Here is a 24,814-nt window from a genome sequence, read left to right on the forward strand (position 1 = left end):
TTGCAATGCAATGGTCTCGGCATCATTAAAGGTAGAGCTATTGGCATTGCTCATGACATTTCTTTTTTTTTCTTTAAATCATAAATAAATGGCATTGTCATTTACATTGCCAATACACAGCACTATGCACTCAACAGCACACACCATTCTGCACCTGCACTCACTACTCTGCACTCACTACTCTGCACTCACTACTCTGCACTCACTACTCTGCACTCACTACTCTGCACTCTGCACTCTGCACTCTGCACTCTGCACTCTGCACTCTGCACTCTGCACTCTGCACTCACTACTCTGCACTCTGCACTCACTACTCTGCACTCTGCACTCACTACTCTGCACTCTGCACTCACTACTCTGCACTCACTACTCTGCACTCACTACTCACTACTCTGCACTCACTACTCTGCACTCACTACTCTGCACTCACTACTCTGCACTCACTACTCTGCACTCACTACTCTGCACTCACTACTCTGCACTCACTACTCTGCACTCACTACTCTGCACTCACTACTCTGCACTCTGCACTCACTACTCTGCACTCTGCACTCACTACTCTGCACTCTGCACTCACTACTCTGCACTCTGCACTCACTACTCTGCACTCTGCACTCACTACTCTGCACTCTGCACTCACTACTCTGCACTCACTACTCACTACTCTGCACTCACTACTCTGCACTCACTACTCACTACTCTGCACTCACTACTCTGCACTCACTACTCACTACTCTGCACTCACTACTCTGCACTCACTACTCACTACTCTGCACTCACTACTCTGCACTCACTACTCACTACTCTGCACTCACTACTCTGCACTCACTACTCTGCACTCACTACTCACTACTCTGCACTCACTACTCACTACTCTGCACTCACTACTCACTACTCTGCACTCACTACTCACTACTCTGCACTCACTACTCTGCACTCACTACTCTGCACTCACTACTCTGCACTCACTACTCTGCACTCACTACTCTGCACTCACTACTCTGCACTCACTACTCTGCACTCACTACTCTGCACTCACTACTCTGCACTCACTACTCTGCACTCACTACTCTGCACTCACTACTCTGCACTCACTACTCTGCACTCACTACTCTGCACTCACTACTCTGCACTCACTACTCTGCACTCACTACTCTGCACTCACTACTCTGCACTCACTACTCACTACTCTGCACTCACTACTCACTACTCTGCACTCACTACTCTGCACTCACTACTCTGCACTCACTACTCTGCACTCACTACTCTGCACTCACTACTCTGCACTCACTACTCTGCACTCACTACTCTGCACTCACTACTCTGCACTCACTACTCTGCACTCACTACTCTGCACTCACTACTCTGCACTCACTACTCTGCACTCACTACTCTGCACTCACTACTCTGCACTCACTACTCTGCACTCACTACTCTGCACTCACTACTCTGCACTCACTACTCACTACTGTGCACTCACTACTCTGCACTCACTACTCACTACTCTGCACTCACTACTCACTACTCTGCACTCACTACTCACTACTCTGCACTCACTACTCTGCACTCACTACTCACTACTCTGCACTCACTACTCACTACTCTGCACTCACTACTCACTACTCTGCACTCTCTACTCTGCACTCACTACTCTGCACTCAGTGTACAGTGTACAGTGTTCAGTGTCATCTTTAAAACACCATTGCTGAGCGCACGAGTTCTTTCAACAGATATGGGTTTGGTCCAGGCATTACTGTGTCACCTTCAGATGATGACCGAGAGATGAGGCTTGTCAGGCCAGAATCCCATGCTATCTTATGGGAGGTTCCCTCCAGACGACAGAAGCGTGTGCTTTCAATCCTTATAAAACATAGATATGACATTCTTTTGAGGACATTACAGTGTAACATGGATCAGCTGCTCCAGATGTTTTGCAAGAGGGACAAATGCTCCTTTAGATGATGGAAGACTTTCTTTGTACCTTTCTGAAAAATGAGCCAGAGATAAATAGCGCGGTGCACTGTCACCCTGTGATTATGCAAACAGCTGCATGTGTGCACCATCTTTCTATCTCGGTTGAAAAGAACTCAACAGTCATTTAACAGCTGCTTGTGAATACATGTAGACTACCTCGATGATTGCCATTCACGTGGCATGTTTATTCATGTCGTGCTCATTTTAACAAATGCCATTCATCTTCCCATTGGTTTTCCAGTACATTTGCGTGATCGAAAGTGAAGAATGCCATTCGGGTCACTGTGCCCTTCTTCACGTCAGAGCTAAAACCAAACACAAGCACTTTTGACCAAAAATACTCAATCAATAAGAAAGGTAAAACTAATCAATAATGCACCATACTGCATCCAGTGACTGAGTTAATAATGCACAGGCTCCAACTCTCACCCAGACATATGGTAAAAAAAATGCCCCCCCCGGAAGCCCGCCGCGGCCGCCCCGGAAGTCAGGCACGGTCGCCTGTGACGGTGGCGGGGCCACGTCCAGACCGGAAGAGGAGGCAGGCGGAGTCGATGCGTCTCGCGGCCCGGGGCTCCTGTGAGCGGTGTAGAGTCCCGGGGCCGCGCCAGCAGGACGTTTGGCAGAGTCCCCGACATTGGCCAGGTAAGTTCCAAAAGGCTGGGAGGGGGGCTTGGTGCACGTGTGTGTGTGTGTGTGTGTATGCTCGTGTGTGTGTGTATGTATGTGTGCGACGATGACGGCGGGGGAGGGGGGGCCTCGGTGCACTTGTGTGTGTGTGTGTGTGCGCGCGCGTGTGTGTGTGTATGTGTGAGGGGGGGAGGTGTCTCTGTATGTATGTATGTGCGTGCGTGCATGGGTGCTTGTGTGTGTGTATGCGCATGCGTGTGTGGTGTTGCTGCTTCCCAGGAGACAGCAGCTGAGCGCGTTCGCCGAGCGCGTGGCCAGCGGAAATCGCCTCCTTGAAGAGGCAATGCGCGTGGCCAAGGCTGTCTCCTGGGAAGCACAGTCCCTGACAAAAGATCTCGGCGGAGACGCGCTTCCGCGCGTCTTTAGCCGAGACCTAAAAATTATATCTCCAGTTCCCCTTGTTGGATTGTTGTCATTTTGTTTATTAAATTGTACTGTATGTTTCAAATTCTGTTGGGGTTTTTATTATTTTGCTTATAGAATTAATTACTGTTGTGGTACTGCACAAATACTTCAGACATTACCCTAAGTTATGCCTGTCTGGTCTACACCATAGCTAGCAGGGGGTTGAGCTCAGGTTAAGTTAGTGACTTTGAGATTTCATACTGACATGAGTTGTGATTATTCCCCCCCAAAAAAAATAATACAATTTCTTACACTGGTGTTCAGGGGTGGGGTACAAAATTTGTGTTTTGCTGTACCATTCATTGATTTAAGTTAAAATGTAAAATCTCTTCATAAATGGACATCAAAATCAACTTTTGATTTTTAATTGTTTTTTTCTCATTATTCCTAAATTTCATTCCTACCCTACAATGTTGTACCTGTGATTTTTGAAAGAATGGAAGTGGATCTAAGGAGCATTGAGAGGCTCAGCATGACCGATCTGAGAAGTATGTGCAAAGAGATCGGGCCTATGGCTGGTGAAGGAGTCCAAGAAAGGGACTACCAGATTGTCATTAGAGCTAGATTGGATGTGCTTCAGTCTACCCCACAGGATTGAGTGAATGAGCTGGAGATGGAGGAAATAAGGAAAGAAGAGTAAGATGATATTGCAAAAGCTCCATAGGAAGACATCCCCCAGAGAGTAACATCACCTGCATTGTCCAGAGCTGGGAGCAGTGTGTCCTCCCACAGGATGTCCACATCAGAGCTGGAAGACAGACACACGAAGAGGGCTCTAAAGTGACCACTGGCAACCCTTTCGCTTGAGGAAAGGCACCTGGCTCTACATGAAAAGAAAAAACTATATGTAAGAAGGGACTAGATAGCCCCAAACAACCTCTCGCACAGCTTGATGCCGTCGCTGACGTGCATGTTTTTTAAGTTCATTTTTATCCCTTCTTTTCATTTTTCTTTCTTTTAACCATATTTTAAATTCTTCTTTTCACCATCTTTTATCATTTTACTCCAAGGACCTCAACTAGTATATCATGCCATTTTCACATTTCTGCTATTCAAATTGAGCCAAACCAGGCCTCTTTCAAAGAATAGGAATGATGCAGAAGTTCATCACAAGCAGTCTTTATTTTGCGTAAAAGACCCAAAGCATTTCGGGCTACTGAGGCCCTTCTTCGAGGGTCGCTACAATTAAAATGAATACAAACAGTTAATACCAGTAATCTTAAGTAAATGAGTCATTGCAACATGATATATACATACATTCCTTATTTAGTGTGTACATATTAACAAACTTATTTCAATAAATGCATAACGTAATCCTGTGTTTCACCTAATACTGTACCCCAATCCCTCCTTTCCAAACCTTCATGAGCACACCCCCTCATTCCCAGTCAATCAACAACTCCTCCCAGGGGATCTCCATGTAACCCGCACCATCCTCGTGCTGAAACCCTCCAGTCTGCGCTACTGGCACCCCATTTAAACATCGTCCCTACTCTAAGCTTGCTTGTCCATAAACCCACTTTACGTATTTCAAAAGCGCATATACTGCTGTTCTAGACTCACAATGCTATGATAGCAACTCTACCTTCAATTCTCACGAATCCCCCAGTGCTTAAATAGACCCAATAATGTTGTGCCATATTATCATACCTGCTCTGTTTATCTTTAAAAACCCAGGTGTCACGCCATCCTCCTGAAATCGAAAAACAGCTTCAACTCCCCACCCGAGCTCTTAAATCACTCCACCTGTGTACCCAGAATCCCTCCGGATTGGTTGGAAACCAAGGACTTCCCGTCTTTCTGAGAACGTAAACTGCATTTCCCACTATGCATTTCAACAGTTTGACAAACCGAACCATACATTTCGCCAAGTTCTTTGTACCAGCAGGAAAAGAAACAAGAAACATGCTGCTAATGTTTACGGTGTCCATCTGTTAATCAATACTCGTAATTTCATTGTTTGAACTTGTGATGAACCTAAGATGTTCCGTCAATTGGTGTGGATCCCAATATCTTCCTCCATTATTTCATAGTGTTCTCTGATTATCCAACGGGTGCAGTCCCTGGTTAGGGCAATAGTTATGAAAGTTTTCTTTGATATAGGTGTGCATCCCTACATCAAAGAAAACTCTACATGAAAAGAAGGCAGCTGAGGAGAAATGGTCACCAGCAGAGATGGAACGGAAGGAGGACAAATTAACCCAGGCCTTGGAGAGAATGAAGGCCCTGCTTGGCAAAGAGAGAAGCATGCTAGAGCTGGACCTGAGAGCCAACAGGAGCGAAATTAAGGGGCATATTTACAAGTGCTTTATCTCCGCTTTTTTGCCTTACAAAGCCAAAAAAGCGGAGATGAAACCAGCGCCCTATTTACAAGAGGGTGCTAACATGCATACTCGCATGTTAGCACCCTTTTCCCCAAAGCCTCCCTTGGCATCTCCAATGAGATGCAAAGTGGGCGTTACTGGGCGTACCCCAGATGGACTACCTTGCAAATATCGCTGATGTTTACATCGCGATATTTACAAAGCAGCCCACATGATTTTAGCACATATTAGATTTTGGCGAAAATTGCCGTTTTCGCCAAAATCTAACGTCTGCTAAAATCCTGATTTAGCCATCCCTAACATAGGGGGTGGATTATGCTGATATGACCCTGTGGGTCGTATCAGCAAGGTTATCACCCTTTTGCAGGGAACATCGCTGGAAAACCAGCGATGTTCCCTGCAAAAGGGCGATAACCTCACTATCTCTGGAAATGTTATCGCCTTGGAGTAACGAGTTGTTAATTACGCGCTACCAGGGCCATAAATACCAGAGATAGCCTGCGATAACATAATTATCGCTAAGCACGGCCAGCGATGGTTATCGCTGCCTGTTGTTAATATCCCCCTAAATTTGGATTGTGAGATCCAAAATGGCACCACATATCAGTGGATGTGGCCTGGCCCTTTGCAAAATAACGCAAATATGGACACGCAAATCTTTTTAATGGTGATCTACTCTTTAAAAACAGAGCTGCAATAAGAATGAGGGTATTTTTTCAATTATTAGGGACAGTATCCCACACCTATCCGCACAAGTGTCACGATAACTCGAATTCTAACTTGAACCCATTTCACTCCCAAAATTTTTTTTCTTTTGTGCTAAACCCGTTATTCAGATTGTCATCAAACAACACACGTTGAACCTCTTCAAATCATCAAAACTGGGTAAAAATAATTCCAGCAGGTTTTGCTGTGGTTGTGACAGAACTTTCCCTGCGGAAATTAACAAGACGGTTAACAGTTTTGAGAACCTCCCCCCTCTCCCCTCTATAACCTTTTCTCCCATTGACTGATCGTCACTAAACTCTCCAGAATTAGTCAACTTGGATATAACAATTTTAAGGGAGGCTTTGTACTTTTGTACAGAATTGTCAAACAACACTGGAGTTGTTCAAGATAGATAACAACCATGACCCTGAATCAGTATTCATGTTCTTTATATCCCTTGGGCCTCATTTATGACTTTTTGCCGCAGGGAAGCGCAGCAGGCCTTCCTGCTGCGCTTCCCTACGGCAAAAGAAAAGGGCAGAAATGCGCCGTATCTACAAGATACGGCGCATTCCTGTCCTTTTCCCCTCCGCCGGCGCACAATGGGCTGCCTGCGCCAGCGCAGGCACCCTTGCACAATGGTGCAAGCGTGCCTGCGTTGCGGGAAGATTATTTTTTGTACAGGAAGGGAAACCTTTCTGTACAAAAATAATCACAAGAGGCTTTTCCTCTTTCTATGTGTGCTGTAGAATGCAGCACACATAGAAAAAGGAAATACGAGGAGAAATAAAGACATTTCTCGCTGTTGCGCCTCCCTTACGCCTCCCCTGGGGAGGCGTAAGGTTTTGGCACTGCTTCAGAGTTACGATTTCTCGTAAATCTGGGGCAGTGTCAAAAGGCCATGGATGTTGCTGGGAACGCCCCCTGCAACACCCATTGCACGCCCCTTTCACGCAGAACACTTCGTTAAAGGGACTGATATTTATCAGGCAGCAGTACGCCACAAAAACTGGCGTACTGCTGCCTGATAAATACCACGCTGGTTTCTGCGCCACGGAACTTCATGAAAAGTGAAGTTCCGATGGCGCAAGGGGCCTCATAAATGAGGCCCCTTGATTTTCTCGTTTTGCCTCACTTAGTTGCACCGCGTTCTTTCATTGGTGTTGCAGCTGTTACTCTGCCCATTGACCATTATTTTATCTCTTACCATTTCACATCGCGTCGTCATACTTTGTGCTCTTTCAACCTGATGTGTGCCTGCCATCTACTGGAAAATTACTAAAGTGCAGTTATTTGCAATTGTTCCTTGATCATTCCATAAACAGGACTTCACTAGCCACGGTCCACTTCTTTACCAGAGTCTGCATTATTAAGGGTAATTCATGTGATATGCATGCTGCTATGTGGTTTAATTTCCTCACGAATTATGTTAGTCTAATTTTGATTATACCATATATTTTCTGTTTCATCTTGTTTTTATCTATTTTTTAGGTTTCGCCTATTATCATTCGCTTGCGAATGTAATAGGCGAAAATTTAAGGGCTCGATCGACTGGTCAAACCACTGCGGTTTCTTCACAGTGCATGTGAGTCACATGACCACAAAAGCGGGTCACGTGACCACACAAGCACGCGCATCTCCCTAATCCGCCTGCCACACTTCTCCTCCCCTCGCTCGCATTCCCCCCCCACACCAGGCTCTCCCGCCCCCATCCAGCTTCCCTCCGCGCATCTGCCTGCCACACTTCTCCTCCCCTCGCTCACATTCCCGCCCCCCCACCAGGCTCTCCCGCCCCCATCCGGCTTCCCTTGTACCCTCTTAAGCCTTACGTCACAGACAAAACCCTCTGTTCTAAATGGACGGCAGGATCACAGCACAAACGTCTGAAGTGCTTCAGTTCGGAGTTAAGTTCTGTATTTCATGTTAGGCTTCTAGATGCAGCCACAGCCTGACCGATCCCGTTAGAGCTCTATTCTCCCAGCACATTGACACCAACATTTCATGCTTCTGCACATTCTCACAAGCATCAATACTCCCCAGCATGCCCTTGCGCACACAATCACTACATCATCCAGTTTCCTTACAGACAGCCACCACCACCAAATCCATTATATAAAGCTACCCCATAGATCAATGCCAGTCCAGAAGGTAGAATGACACCATCAATTGTACAGCTACGACCCTTTCACAACGAGGCATTCACATCTTGTTTTTTTTCCAGTGCCATTGTTTTCGAAAATAAGCAAGCCCTTTGTCAAAGGGCGGCTTCGGTGAATGCCTTAGCTCCACTTCTGCTGCCGGCTCTTGTCTGGAGCACTTGTCTCCTTTATGTTTTCACTGTTTTCCCCTTGTTATTTATAGTGATGATTTCCGTGTTTTTCTAAGCAATCCTATCGCTGTTGCAATTTGCACATTCCATCATGGCGCCTACACTTGAGTCCTTTGTCTATGCTCACTGCACCATAACCGGATATAGTTTTCCGGGACAGCCTACCACTGCCAGTACGCCGATTATAGTGACCTGGATGAGAGCGTTTGATATCGAGCATTTTTTGCCAAAAGTAAGCGAAAGATTCATCATTCCACCATCCTATGTACTAACTTTACTTGCATGATATTTTTAAAATAATGGGAGCACTTTTCAGTCTACTATTTTGAATAGCGGTACCTCTCTGTGAGGTATTAAACACAGCGCGCCTCCTGAACTACTGCTGAACACGATTTTCGTTAAGTTTTTTATGTCTCATTTGGAGTATGTGTGGACACCGGGCTTTACTATTTACATTTACTTTACAATTAATACACTTTCTCATTTGGTCTTTCTCACCCGCCTCTCATTTTATATACCCGACACTAAGTCGGTCACATTTTTATCCGTGATTCGAGCTTTTGCATGTATTTATTTAACTACTTTCGTTAAGTAGTCTTCAGGTATCGACTATAGCCATATATTTTTGTATCGTTTCACAGAATACCCCTGATGAAGAACCTAGTGTCCGAAATGCATTGGGTGACTCGTTACTTGAATAGAGAAGTGATGCACCGTTTGAACATGTTTTGAAACACTCTTTATGGATTGACAAGGATTGATATTATGACTTCATGTGGAGCAACATGAAATAAAAGAACCACATTGTTAACATCATTTTCTTTGGATTCAACTTACTCAACTTTTTGATACAACGCCTGAAGTAGCGTTCCTCTTGGTTGTGCCCAGGGAGTTGGCACCTAACCTAGGTACCACTGCCCGAGTTCATATTTCCACAGCTCTATCCCAGGAGCACACCACAACAGATCTACCTCGAATACCTGCGGAGTATGAACCCTTTACTTTATTTGTTATTCAAAGAGTGGGAAGATATAGAACAGACAAGCACTGGCGTTGCCAATAGGTTTCGCATTTGGAAAGTTGGAGCTATTGGTTTTGTAAATGACATTTTATATTTATATATCGTTATTGGCATTGTCAATAACAATATATAAATATAAAATGTCATTTACAAAACCAATAGCTCCAACTTTCCAAATGCGAAACCTATTGGCAACGCCAGTGCTTGTTATCACTGTGGGATGCAATCTATCAGCTAAGACCTTTTAAAAAGCAACTCCCCACAGCAAACGGCCTCTTGTAACTAAGATATTAATTTAAGAGAAGTAAGAGTAGCAGACAGAAGCTCGAAAAGCTCGGGTCAGCTTGCTGAAAGAGATACACTTTATACTAGTATTGAAAGAATATAAAATCTCTCAGGGATAGCAAAATTCTTTCAGCAGTTTGGCTGACCCATCTTAAAATAAAAGTCCTTCCCTGATAGTTTGTGTGACTTAGGCTTCTGAAGCTGGAAATTTGCGAAGACCAGAGCTCCAGGTGGACACTGGGGTATATTTACAAGAATTGCTGCTAAGCAGTTTTCCCGCTGCAGAGCAGCAATTTTGTTACCACTGCCGATCCCCAAATCCTAATGCTATATTTGCAACATCTTTACAAGACGGCAATACATGTTATGTTATGTTATATCGTATTTGTAAAGCGCACAGCCACTCAAACGAGTGTCCTGGCGCTGAGCAGAACAATGTGCAACTGAAAACAGAGCCCACTCTCCGACAAATTACTGCTGGAATAGCCAGGTTTTAAGTTGTTTCCTAAACAGCAGTACATGTGTCAGGTGTTTGATGGCATTTGGAAGCTTATTCCAGAGATGTGCTACTTGTACTTGATATGAGCAGCTGCCTCTGCAAGAGCATGCAAATTTAGGCACGTTCATCAAATGCTGGTGCGATGATCTTAAGAGTACCGGGCGTGTAAGACATCATACATCTCCTAATGTAATGAGCTCTGGTGTTATGCAACGCTTTGAAGGCCAGTGTCAAAGCCTTGAACTGGATTCTGCGACAAAAGGGAAGCCAGTGCAGGTTATTTAGATGAGGCACGATCCGTTCTCTGGGGCCCAGCATAAGAATGGATCTCGCTGCCACATTCTGAACCACTTGAAGTTTATTTAATAAACATTCTGGAAGCGCCCAGATAGAGGACATTCGCGTACTCCAGCCTTGAGGTAATAAGAGCTTGGACCCTTGTCCTTCTATGCGACAGCAACAGGAGCAGCAAAAATCTTCTAAGCATTTTCAAGCTGCCGTAGCAGATTCCTGTCACAGATTGTACTTGTTTTTTCATATCCAGTGAGTTATCCATTTTAACCCCTAGATTTCTCACTGCACCGGCAGAATTCTGCGGGGGGGGGGACATGTCTGATGGCCACCAATGCTTCCAAGCATTTGGGACAAGAGGTCCAAAGAGAATCACCTCGGAGTTCTCCGGGTTGCACTGTAGCTAGTTGCATTTAAACCAAGCAAAAACCTTACTTAGGCAGTTATTTATCTTCTCCCCATCGAAGTCCTCTCCCTTTTTACAGGTAAACAACAGCTGAGTATAATCAGCTTAGGATATTATTAATGCACCTGCATCTTCCGCCAGAGGGGCAAGGGGTGCCATATACAGATTGAACAACAATGGACTCAAAATAGACCCTTGGGGCACAGCAACCCTCATAAGAGGTATAAGGGAAGAGAAAAGGTGGGTGGGTCCAAACCTCGTGGCTTCTCTTGTCCACAAAGGAGGAGAACCATTCCGACACCATGCCCCCTACTCCGCACTCTCGCAGTCTCAGAAGGAGTCTGTCATGGGGCACGGTGTCGAAATCGGCTGATAGATCTAACAATATCAACGCCGCTCTCCCACCTGCATCAAGAGTCTATTTGATGGATTACGAGATCGCGAGAAGAGCTGTCTCCATACTAAAATTAGGGCGGAAGCCAGATTGACTTGTGTGAAGGAGGTTGTGCGAGTCAATGAATTCGGAAGTTACAGTGTTCACATATTTTTCGATTGTTTTGGCGAAAAAAGGCAGGAGTGAGATGGGTCTATATAGTTGGATACTAATAGAGGATCTGCCGTAGGCATCTTTAGCAGAGACAATATTTTGTCCCTTTTCCAAATAGATGGAACCTGGCTGCTGCTAAATGACAAATTCAAAACTGTATTGACCTCTGGGTTGATGAGATCAGCCACTGACGCAAGTATTTTAGCCGAACATGGATCCGAGGGTGAACCAGACTTTAAATTCTTCATTATCTTGGAGAGGCGTGGCTAGCAGCCGATCATGACGGCAGCATAAGGGACGAGCTCCGCAGCTGAAGCGGCCTCTTCGACTATCCGACTCATAATCCGCCACAATTTTCAAGCCCTAGAGGAGGGTACCGGAGCCCAGGACCGGGCGGAGCAAGTAGCGAGAAGCGGCGTTCAAATCCGACGCCTGGGGACCGAGTTACATCGCGGCTGCGGTTTGGCCTACTTCAATCGCTTGAACTGGGACCTTCCCTGATCGAGTGGCCCGGCAGGAAGTGCAGTTGATCCGGGGGACCAGGACCGGAAGTGTCCGCAAGCCGCATAGGACGGCCGAAGACACGGCAGTCACGCAGCCAGACTGGGCGCCGCCTGCGGTCCAAAGAAGTGTGACTGCAATATTATACTGTAACCGGTACCCCCAGTCCTGCTTGAAGTCGGACCGGCGGCCACAGGCGGGAGGGAGCCTAGGGAGGTGCAGGGCAGCCGCCATTTTCTAGGCCAAGGAAGTCACTGCGCACTTATTGACTGTTGGCACACTTCGCCCTGCGGAACACCCTACCAGTGCCCGATTGATGGGCCTGAGCACAGCAAAAGACTTCACCCGGTTCAGGAGCCCAATACGATCCCCCGGAGGCCTGGGGAGAGACAGCTAGTTGATATCGGCGGACACTTGAGAGGCGCCCTGGCCGGGCTCACGCGTGGACGAAACCACTAACATTCTGTGGCCGAAGTGGGTGCACCACTCCGGACAAACTGGAGCGGAGAGGCCCGAAAAGCACGAAATCTAAAGGCATGGCAGGGAAAGGACCCAAGGGCGGCGCCACACAGACCCGCATTGAACGATATACGTCCGACAAACCAGCTACCTCCCCAGTGACGGGGAAGGATAAGGGGGGAAAAACTGCAGATACCCCGGGAGGAAAGAAGGCAACGTTGGAAGATGTGATGCATGCACTGGCTCAGCTACAGACGACGGTGGGTTCGATCTCCACGGATGTCACTTTGCTAAGAGCCGACCTCCACAAAATGTCGGAGAAGGTCAAAGACATGGAGGTGGTCACAAAATCCCTAGTGGAGGATGTCTCCGAACTTCAACAGGCAATGGGGAAGATGGCGCAGGACAATAAACTGCTGCGTGAGAAGCTTGACGAGCAGGAAGGGCGTTCTAGGCGGAACAACATCCGCATTATTGGGGTGCCGAAGTCGGAAGGCATAAGAGCCATGGACTTGTTTGTGGAGAGCTTAATCACGGACGAACTTAAACCGAAAGGCTTGTCCACCTTTTTCTCCGGGGAAAGGGCCCACCGCGTGCCGGGAGGTCAACCGAAGCCGGGGGCGGCTCCGCGGCCCATAGTAGCCCGCCTGTTCAATTTCCGCGACCGAGACGCCATCTTACAGGCGGCCAGGACATCCCCTCCTATTAAACTCCAGAACTCCACCGTTGCCTTCTTCCCTGACTATACGGCGGACGTCGCACGCAGGCGAAGAACCTTCTTTGAGGTTAAAAAGGAACTGAGAACACGAGAACTACCATACTCCATGCTCTTCCCTGCGAGGCTTAGGGTAGTAGCAGAAAACAAAACGTGGTTCTTTGACAACCCAGAGGCGGTGCAGGACTGGCTGGAGGGGTGGAGACCGGGACACCACCCGCGACGAACCAACCGACCCCCAAAGGGCCGAACTGCGGGAAAACATCCGGACTCCCAGGCGTCGGGAGGGGGCCCAGAGAGCAGTGCGTCCTTGGGAGCAGATGGCGGCCAAGAAGAAAATGAGGAACAGTAATCTCCAGACTTCTATGTTTCATTAGACTTATAATGCTGTACACGCACTTCCCGCCATTGGACACTGGGTGATGGACCTCCGAGGGTGTGAATGAGAGACCGCCGGCAGCGGAGAGTCCCTCACCCCAACGCGCAAGTACACTGTTTTGGGGTTGGGGTATGCACTCTGCTCAGTTGGGGGGGCGGGCAGTTTGGAGTCCGTGTAGCAGGGGGGCAGGGAGGGGGGTGGGTAGGGACACAAGAATGGGTAAAGTTTGGGACCACTTGGTCCTGCGAGTTCTGGTTTTGCACACACACATGTTCATTGGTATGACTCAGCAATTGGGAAGCATCGTATGTCACGGGGACAGCCAGATGGCGGGAGGTTGGGAGGAGTCACATCTGTCTTACACTCGTCTCCACACACCACCTCACTCATGGCGAGAAGGCCTCGTGATCTATAGTGATCCCTCCGTTACAATGGAGAGGGACTGTATCCAACGGGCTCCTCCGGACCCGCCCACCAGCTCTTCCTATGGCCAGGATAGATAACCACACCACACCAGCCCCGTTGCGAATCATGTCATGGAACGTTAGGGGCCTGGGCGACAAGATCAAGAGCGGCCTGGTACTGCAAGGCATTAAGAGACAGAGACCCACCCTAGTTCTTTTACAGGAGACACACTTTGTTGGGGGTGGCCACACGGGCTCTGGATAGGAGGGGATACCGTATGATAGCACACGCTGAATTCACCTCAGGATCACGTGGCACAGGTATATTGCTAAGAAAATCCTCCCAATACATAGTAAAATCCACAAAAATAGATGATCAAGGCCGCTTTGTGGCAGTACATGGCCAGTGGGAGGGTAAACTGCTAAATGTGGTCTCCGTTTATATCCCGCCGGCGTTACAATCAGTAGCTCTGCCGGACCTCGGCAAATTCCTGCTGGAACTCCCTGAAGGGGATTTGCTTGTAGGCGGAGACTTTAACATGACACTCACGGACACCCTCGATCGATTCCCCACACGCACACAAGCAGATGGCCCTAGCAAGCTACAGAACTTTCTGGAAGCACAGGGTTTGGTGGATGTATGGCGTACACTGCACCCAGATCAGCAACAGTACTCCTACTACTCAGCGACTCACAATAGTCTTTCAAGGATAGATTACTTTTTCGCACTGGGTAACGGTCTCCTCAACATTAGCGAGGCAAAGATACAGCCGAGAGGCATCACGGATCACTCGCCGGTCACTCTGACCGTAGCTAGCACAGGCACCAAACGCAGGAGGGTGTATCCGATCTTTCCGGGGTATCTCAAAGCCCCACAGATTAGTAAAGACCTGAAGAAAGTGACCCGGCTCTATTTTGAGGAGAACCAGTCATCGGTGGACTCCCCTTCAATACTGTGGGAAGCCTACAAAACGGTGTTCAGGGGTCAGGCTATTGCAGCGATAACGAATCACAAGAAAACACATAGGAAGGAAGCATTGGAATTGGAGTTGGGCCTTGAGAGGGCCAACACTGCCCATATGGCAGACCCATCGGAAGACACACTTCATGACCTACAGATACACCAGCGCCGCCTCAACGACCACTTGAGACTAAACACAGGGTCTATGACATAGGGGATAAAGCTAGTAAACTCCTGGCATGGTTAGACAAGAAACAAGGGGGGGGGTAGGAATATACTACAAATTACGGACTCTTGTGGCACTGTCCACACCCAACCGGAGGACATAGTAGAAGCCCTGGCTGATCACTTCCATGACGTATACACTCCAACGATAGTGGTGACAGAAGATGAGGCCCGGGACGCCCTCGAATGGGTGCCTCTGCCAAAACTGACGGAAGAGGCGGCGAAGGATATTGACGCCCCCTTAACAATTGACGAAATTCAATCGGCCATTAACTCCCTCCACTCGGGTAAAGCTCTGGGCCCCAACGGGGTGCTCATTGAGTGGTTTAAAACCATGTCTGAATCCCTAAGTATGCCCCTTCTTCAGATGTATGAGGAGAGTAGGTTGAAGGGAACATTGCCCCCATATCAACGGATGGGGACTATCGTTGCTATCCCGAAACCGGGTAAACCGCCCAGTGACTGTAAATCATATAGGCCTATTTCCCTCCTGAACCCGGAGGCCAAAATAATAGCAAAAGTACTGGCAAACAGACTTATGCCATGCTTAAGTCAGCTGATTCACCCGGACCAGTCCGGCTTCATGCTGCATAGAAGCACGGCCCTGAACCTTCGCAGGGTACACGGAGTTGTGGCAAGACTCTCAATGTTAAAAGAACCGGCAGCGATACTATCACTAGACGCCAAGATGGCATTCGATTTGGTGGAGTGGAGCTACCTCTTCGGGGTGCTCACCCGTATGGGCTTTGGTCCAGTCTTTATTTCCTGGATAAGGATGCTTTATAAGGATCCCATGGCCAGGGTAGTAGCGAATGGCCACATGTCTCGGGCCATACGTTTAGGACGTGGTACGCGACAGGGATGCCCACTCTCGCCCCTCCTTTTTGCTCTGGTCCTGGAACGGCTGGCAGTCATTATCCGTACTACGCAGCTTCTGAAGGGGATACAATGGGATCCACAGTGGGAAGACAGAGTGTCCCTTTACGTGGACGATATGTGGTGAGTATCAGGTTATACCATCAATTGGGCGAAGTCGATACTTTTTGAGCTCAGGGGGCCTCTCCCGCCACTGCCAGACTCCTGTCCGCTGGAGATAGCTCCCTCTTCTTTTAAATATCTGGGAATCCACATCACTCGAGATGAAACGGAGTTCCCACGGCTCAATGTGCAACACTGGAAAGAACTCCTACTGACATTGCTGGGCAGGGCAGCATTATTTAAAATGATGGCCCTGCCGCGCTTTTTGTACGTCCTTGAAAACGCCCCACGCTTGATACCAGCCAGCTTCCTGCAGAGAGTAACAGCACAGATCACGAGTCTGCTCTGGGGGAACCGGCCAGCTCGGATTTCGCACACAAAGCTAAATAGGAGCTGGTATGATGGAGGCATTGCACTGCCTAATATGCAATTATATTATTGGGCGGCCCAACTCAGGATCCTTAATCAGTGGGTGCACGCCCCGCAGGATGATCCAGCATTCAAAGCGGACAGGATACAACTGGGTACAAATAGCTTACTGGCACCTCTGTACCATCGGGGCACTGCGGCGAAACTCATAGGGCCCACTAAACACACCGTTCAACCGTGGTACAAGGCACAAGCGAAGTTACACTGGGATGGGACCATCACAAAGCTCACGCCTCTGTGGGACACCAAGGCACTGGGTCATCTACGACGCACTAAGGGCTTCACTCAGTGGGACAACATTGGGATATCGACCGTGGGAGACATGTGGACTAGGGAGGGAGTGGTTTCATTCGCGACCCTTCAAGAACAGTACGAACTGGGGGATAGCGAGCTGTATAGATACATACAGATTAGACACGCCCTACAGGCAGCAATCCCACCAGACACGTCTCCACCAGAATCCTCCCTGTTAGAGGACCGTCTGCTCACAGATTTCATGCAGGAAGGTGCAACCTCTTTAACATATCGTAAGCTAATCAAAAATTTACCTGACCCGCTGGAGAAGCTAAAAGACAAATGGGTGACCGACGTCGGAGACCTAGACGAGTCCGACTGGAACGCAGCCATGGCGTCTCCACGTGAGGCGGGTATATCATCTAAATTCCGTTTGGTACAGTTAAAAATTTTACATAGGATTTACTACACCCGAACAACACTACACAAACTGCAGAGAGCAGACCATCCGTATTGTCTCAGGGGCTGCGGGGAGGAGGGCACGTTCATACACACGCTTTGGGAATGCCCACATATTGTTTGTTATTGGCAGCGGATTTTATGCACCATTGCACAGACACTTCACACCTCACTCACACTGGACCCAAGGGTATGTTTACTAAATGTGTGGGGGCCTACAGATCTCACTTTCTATGAAAGGGTGTGGACTACGATAGGACTTATCACAGCCAAACGAGATATCGCACAGAAATGGGGAGCGGCGGATCTCCCCACACTGGCACAGTGGATCAGGAACATGGATATGCTTATGTTGACAGAAAGGGCAGTCTACAAACTAAGAGATAACCCGCGCAAATGGAATGGGGTTTGGCAACCGTGGAACTCCTGTAGGGGGGATATTTGTGAGCCATTGATGGAAGAGGATCTTGAAGGTTCTGACAACGAGGAAGACACTGAATAGGGGCCGAGGCCAACGGTGGGCTATCTACATGGAGGGGACGGGGCTGGTCACGTAACAGTGGGATTTGACGGGGGGGGTGTGCGGGCGGGACGTGATCTTGGAAGAATTGCACAATTGGTCCCTCACAGGACAACTTCGATGCTAGATAACACGCTAAGAGTAACTTGTTGTCGTACTGATTCATGTGTGCAGTTTCTTTTAGTTTACGTTTAAAATGAAAACAAAAAACACAAAAAGCAAATTGTATTTTCATTGTAAATTACATTCGTTCCACATAATTGATCATCTTGATAATTGATACTATCTCTACAACCGGACAGGATTTAAGGTCTCTGCTCTGATTATCTTTACCCCATACTGCAAGCCGGCATCAGGGTTGTAGGCATATATTTGTACAGAGATGATAATGCTATATGACTTTGCAATAAAAATACATTTAAAAAAAAAATTCTTCATTATCTTAAAGGTTTGTTCCAGAGTAATAATGGGAAACTGGAAAAAGATAGCTTTGCATGAGAGATTAAAGCTAAGGGACTGCAACTTAGTCAGTGTGTCCAGGGAAGGAACTAGGGAGGATTGAATGTCTGCTATTTTTTATGAAAAAAGAAGCTAACTGACATGACCAATTTTCAGATGCTTCGCACTTGACGTTTGCTACTGCAGGTGACGTAAAATTCTTCACAATTTTGAAAATTTCCTTGCTTTTATTAGCCGATTCCTCGATCTTGGCTGCAAAGAAAATGTTCTTTTCTCCAAAAGTTTTCGATGATACTGTTTTAACTCCCTTTTATATAGTATTTTGTTATCTATACTAAAGGTACTTCTCCATGCTCTTTCCAGCTGTTTACAGGCGCTTTTGCAAGTTTCATTGAACCAGGGTGCGGGGCTTTTTGCTGTTAGCTGGGGTCGTACAGACTGCGGGGCCAAAGGCTCAACACCTTGTTGTATCCAATTTTCCCAGCTAAAATCCTCACTCTCTATCTTTTTACTCAAGGACAGAGGTTGCGCAATAAGCTCAATATTCAGGGCCTCGGGGTAACTTTATAAAAAGGCCTAGATTTAACAACAGGCTGCTTCTCCATAGTATGAGCAAGTTTCATTTGTTTCGCTATCTTTAATTCTATCAGAAAATGATCTGTCCAGACTAAAGGAATAGGCTCTTCTGTTTGTACTGGAATGTTGGAGAAGACTTGATCCAGTAAATGGGACTTTCTCTTGAGTAGGTCTCGTAACGAGGGGAATTAAATTCAAAGCCTCCAGTGCTTCCCCTAAAACTAAAGCATCAGGGCTCTCTGGATTGTCCATCTGGACGTTAAAATCGCCCAGGGCCATGAAATGTTTAAATCTGAGGACAAGAGGTGCCAAACCATTGGCCACACTCCTCAGGAATGGGCCTGCATGGCCAGGAGGTCTATAATTTAGAGCTCCCGCTGATGATTGATGGGCAGAGAAAGAGCAGTGAAAACCAAGACACTCAGCACCCTCAATTTCAACCATAGGGATTACTTTGGCAGAGATATCATTTTTAGTGATCATTGCAATGCCCCCCTTTCCCAATGTTACGGCCCTTCCTCAGACTAGTATGCCCAGGAGGAATAGCTGTAGCCAAGGTGGGGTTGGATGATTCCATAAGCCAGGTCTCTGTTAGAAATAGAATATCCGGTCTTAAGTCAGATATTAGATCAAATACATGTTGGGTATTTTTATTCATAGAGCGAACATTGAGTAAGTAGGTTCTAATATACTCTTGCTCATAAGTCCCGGCCAAATTCAAAAACCCTTCCCTCCCTCCTACAGCAGGGCTAGCTTCCCTGACTGCGCAGATGGAACTAGTACACTTACACTTATTGCATTTCATTATGCTACCAGCCTCCCCTGGCTCTATACAGTTATGGCAATTCAATAGGAGCATATGCCGCATCAGCTCTAGGCTATTATACTTAATATGTTCTTGAGAGTCGTGGTGCCGACACCAGAGTTTCCCGCCCAGGCCGCTTCCGGGACGGGGATGGTCGTCGACGGGCTTGCCTTTGGCGCACCAAAGGAGCGCCCGCTGCTCGCGTCCGCTGCACGCCCGGCTACACATACGGTTTTATGGGGGCTAAGCCTCTAGAACGCTAACTTCCCGAAATGAGCGCGTATTCTTCCTCCACACATACGACAATGTCTCAGTGGACCGGGGAGAATAGGCAGTGCGGGTAAGTAAAGGAAATGTGCAAATGGCAAGTCAGAGCAGGCAAGTTTAATAGAGGTTAAAATAATAAGGCATCTGATACCAGCAGAATAGCTCACTAAAAACGACAATCACTCTCGCACAAGATTCGGCAATGTACTTGCTTTCAAAACGCGCGTCCGCTGCACACCCGGCTACACATCTGGTTTTATGGAGGCTAGGCTACTAGAACGCTAACCTTCCGATCGGAAATGAGCGCGTATTCTCCTTCCACACAAACAACAATGTCGCAGTGGACCGGGGAGAATATGCAGTGCGGGTAAGTAAAGGAAATGTGCAAATGGCAAGTTTAAAAGAGGTTAAAATAATAAGGCATCTGATATCAGCGGAATAGGTCACTAAAAACAGCAATCAGTCTCGCACAAGATTCGGCAATGTACTTGCTTTCAAAACGCACGTCTGCTGCGCGCCCGGCTACACATCGGGTTTTATGGGGCTAAGGCTGCTAGAACGCTAACCTCCCGACCGGAAATGAGCGCGTATTCTCCCTCCACACAAACGACAATGTTGCGGTGGACCGGGGAGAATAGGGAGTGCGAGTAAGTAAAGGAAATTTGCAAATGGCAGGTCAGAGCAGGCAAGTTTAAAAGAGGTTAAAATAATAAGGCATCTGATATCAATCAATCAATCAATCAAAGCATTTATATAGCGCACTACTCACCCGGAGGGTCTCAAGGCGCTAGGGGAGGAGGGGTCCGCTACTGCTCGAACAGCCAGGTCTTGAGCTGCTTCCTGAAGGCGAGGTGGTCCTGGGTCAGGCGGAGGTGGGTCGGGAGGGAGTTCCAAGTCTTGGCGGCGAGGTAGGAGAAGGACCTTCCCCCTGTGGTGGCTCTTCGGATGCGGGGGACGGCAGCGAGGGCGTGGCCGGTCGATCGAAGCTGGCGTTTGGGAGCGTAGAAGTTGAGGCGGCTGTTGAGGTATCCTGGGCCTTGGTTGTGTAGGGCTTTGTGTGCGTGGGTGAGGAGACGGAAGGTGATTCTCTTGTTGACCGGGAGCCAGTGCAGGTCTCTCAGGTGTCCGGAGATGTGGTTGCGGCGGGTGATGTCCAGGATGAGTCGTGCTGAGGCGTTCTGGATCCGCTGGAGTCTCTTCTGGATTTTGGCGGTGGTTCCGGCGTAGAGGGAGTTGCCGTAGTCCAGACGGCTGGTGACGAGGGCCTGGGTGACCGTCTTCCTGGTCTCGGTGGGGATCCACCGGAAGATCTTCCGTAGCATGCGCAGGATGTTGAAGCACGACGAGGAGACGGCGTTGACTTGTCTGGTCATGGAGAGGGAGGAGTCCAGGATGAAGCCCAGGTTGCGTGCGTGGTCTGTCGGTTTGGGTGCGGTGCCCAGGGCGGGGGGCCACCAGGAGTCGTCCCAGGCGGAGGGCGAGGAGCCCAGGATGAGGACTTCCGTCTTGTCTGAGTTCAGTTTCAGGCGGCTGTTCTTCATCCATTACTCAATTACAGAATTACTCACTAAAACATGTCATTAGGATCAGCTAGAGGCCATGAAAATTGATGCTAACTCTAGGGTCAAGGCAATAAAAAAAATCACGGTAGCTTGAAAAAAGTGATGGCTGGCCAAATAGCAGTAAAAAAGTTCAAGCTAGTCAGCCCAAAGTCATTTTTCAGCGTCTAAAGGCAAAAAGAGCTTATAAATATGCATGTTAAGGGAAAAAAAACTATTACCTGAATGCAGAATGGAGCAGCCAGGACCAAGTTCAGCACAGGACAACAGCCACCCCACAAACCCCTCCAACAGCCTGGATGACCAGCCAGAGTCCATGGGGAAGAGGAAGAGCAAACACAGGTACAGTCATGAGAAGAATGAGATCCTGATTGCGGAGGTGACATAATATCAACACCAGCCCTTCATCACCTCCAAGGTGTCATTGGGAACCAGAAACGCTACATGGCAGTCCATTGTCAACAAGGTGAACTCCATTGCAGAAGTCAAGAGGACAGTGACTGACTGCAAGAAGCACTGACATGATAGCAAGTGCAAAACTAAGCAGAAACTGGCATACAATCGACGGGCAGCATTGCAGATCGGAGGTGGCAGTCCAGTGTAGTTTGTTTTTTAATTTTTGTGCTGCAAGCGGTTAAGAGTTTAATTTCCATTGACAACTCAAGTACTTTGAAAGCTTTATTATTTTGGGTATGAAAACTTCCCGCTAACGTATAATGTTGTTAATATAATAATGCTAAATCGTATTTGACCTGTATTTGTACCATTTGTTTTAGCTGTTGCATGCTTGGCAACAGTCTATGGCTATGGCATGTGACATATGTTGTGTATGTGGCTTTCTTTGATCATATGTCTTTGTTTCAACATGTGTCTGAGCTCTCAACATGTAAACCTTCACAGATACATACTGTACCATATCTCACAATGTTTGATTGGCAATGCATGCAATGGTACAAGTGACACTGTTTTCCATATGTTGTATGCGTAACTACATATATGGCAAGTACTTACCCCATTCCAGTAAGGTATCTACCACTGTCATGAGTTGAGACATACACATATGTGTCAACCACGCATGTTCTACTTGTGTCAAAGATTTGGGGGCATGCATACGAGGCATACACACCAATGGGACATCCCTTTTGTTTATATTCTTGTGGTGTTAAAAATATCCCTATATTTATAGGGTTGCGCAAAGCCAGATAACCTTGATTTACGCCATCTTGTTTATATTTGCCTTACCACAGCAGTCGGCTACAGCAATGGGGTGGGCAATCAGTGCTGGGTTGGAACCTTCCACCACAACATTAATAGCTTTTGATGTGGCTCCAGATTCACATATCTGGGTCTGTGTCAAATTTGACAGCCCTGAAAATGCAATGTTAGACAGGCAAGACTAGGAGATATGTTCCCATGCATTTCAGCTCATTCCTTGTGTGCTGCATGCTGCAGCACACATGGATGAGGCAAATCACCTTTTTAGATTATTTTTATGCTGTAAGGTGTCCCTTAATACACTGAATAAATAACCATACAGCACAGTCACCCTTGCTAAAATGCACAAGTGTGCAGGCACTGGCACCGCCCAGATTTGTTGGCACCAGCGCAGAGGCATGCAGAGCGAAGCACCATAGATATGGTACATATGCCTCATCCCTGTGTGTTGAGACAAGACAAAGCTCTGTGCTACCAATCTTTGCAGAACACTAGCCTCAGGCCTTTCATCATAGATTACCCCTTAACATTTCTGATTGGGAATTTGCTGTTTCAATGTGTGAGGCACTGGCATGAAAGTGGATGTATGTGACCCTGTGAGATCATTTATGACGCATGTGATGCACACTGTACACTGTAGGGAGACTATACAGATGTTAGTAGATGCGTTGTGAGTTTGCAGATAACCATTGAACAAGTATCCTGCGTACACTGCAATGCAAGACATCTTGGGGACAGTGTAGGTCATAGCTTTGACAGTATTTGGCATCCATTCATTGTGTGTCTGCACTAGCAATAGCAGTGCAGATTTCCTCTAAGATACTCACTATATGCCTTTGGAGACATCGTTGTTAGCTGCCAGGCTTATGTTGGTATCCAGGACAGTGTGGAGTAACCTGGAAAAGGATGCCTGTGATATTCCTGCCACTCTTGCGGTGGTAGGTTGAAAAATTCCTGACGCCAGCATGTGGAAGTCAGCGAGTAGCTTGGTCCATGGAGGGATTTGGTGTAGTGCTGGGATGTGGGCTGCAGGCCAGTCGCTATCTTGTTCAGGAGGCATACATTGGACCCCTTCTTAAGCATGTAATGAGCTATGACCTCCTCTGGCGGTAGATCTGCTCCCTTTTATGGCACTGCCTTGGTGGTGGTGGTGGTGGTGGTTGTTGTCATGACCATGCTACCCCCTGTCTTTTCACATTGTGCACACTCAGGCTTGTCCAACCTGGAGTGCAAATAGTACTAGTATTATGGAACTGACACGCATGTTGGTAGTTTAACTGTCCCAATGTATCATATGTGCTACTGATCTGAGTAATTCCTGGTGGCAGTGGTTGTTCCATCAATTACATGTTTGTGCACTCTGGATGTGTCCAGCAATGATGGAGGCCTTACTTCCCTATTCTTCACTCACCTTATGGCGCAAGCACCTAAAGAGCCTAGAAGCAGGCTGAACATCCACATAAAGCGCAGTATAACAAAAAACGTATACTGTTCAGTTAAGCTTCTAGGTGCTGAGAGGCAAAGCTGTTCTGGTGTTAAATTACAATGCAGGTCTCCTCACTCGGTTTTGACATCTCACCATGGAGAACGTTTAAAAACATGTATTTTCATTCCCTACAATCAACATGCACACACAGTTCTTCAAATATGTGTAAATGGCGGCAGTATATGTAACTGTACCATTAATCTGCTGTCTCTCTGAAACTAAACACGTGTTCTCAGCTGTACACCTTTGGGTGGGTGTCCAGTATTTATATACATTAGCGGCATATATAGTGGTTCATTTATAAAGAAGTGACACAGTGCAACTGCACTTCATGACAGGGAAAGGGAAGGAATGTGCCTTATTTAAGCAATGTGGTGCATTCCTGTCCTTTCTCATGCGCCAACGCCTTTTTGGCTACTTAGTGCGAGCGCATGCACCTTAGCAACACCATATTCCTCTTTCTATGTGTGTTGCAGAGTGCAGCACACATAGAAAGCGAAAGAACCAAGGAAAATAGGGATATTTTCGTTGTTACTCCTCCCCTGGGAAGGCTTAAGATTTTGGCGCATTCCCAGGTTTTGAAGTTCAAGTAAATATAGAAATGTGTCACAATCCATGGGAGTGGCAAGGGAACACCCATGCAATGCCCATAGAATGCCTTGCCAGGGCAAAGTAACACAATGCAGCGATTTGTGTTGCGTTTC

This window comes from Lissotriton vulgaris, chromosome 5 (assembly GCF_964263255.1).
Source record: "Lissotriton vulgaris chromosome 5, aLisVul1.2, whole genome shotgun sequence".
NCBI classification, from domain to species: domain Eukaryota; kingdom Metazoa; phylum Chordata; class Amphibia; order Caudata; family Salamandridae; genus Lissotriton; species Lissotriton vulgaris.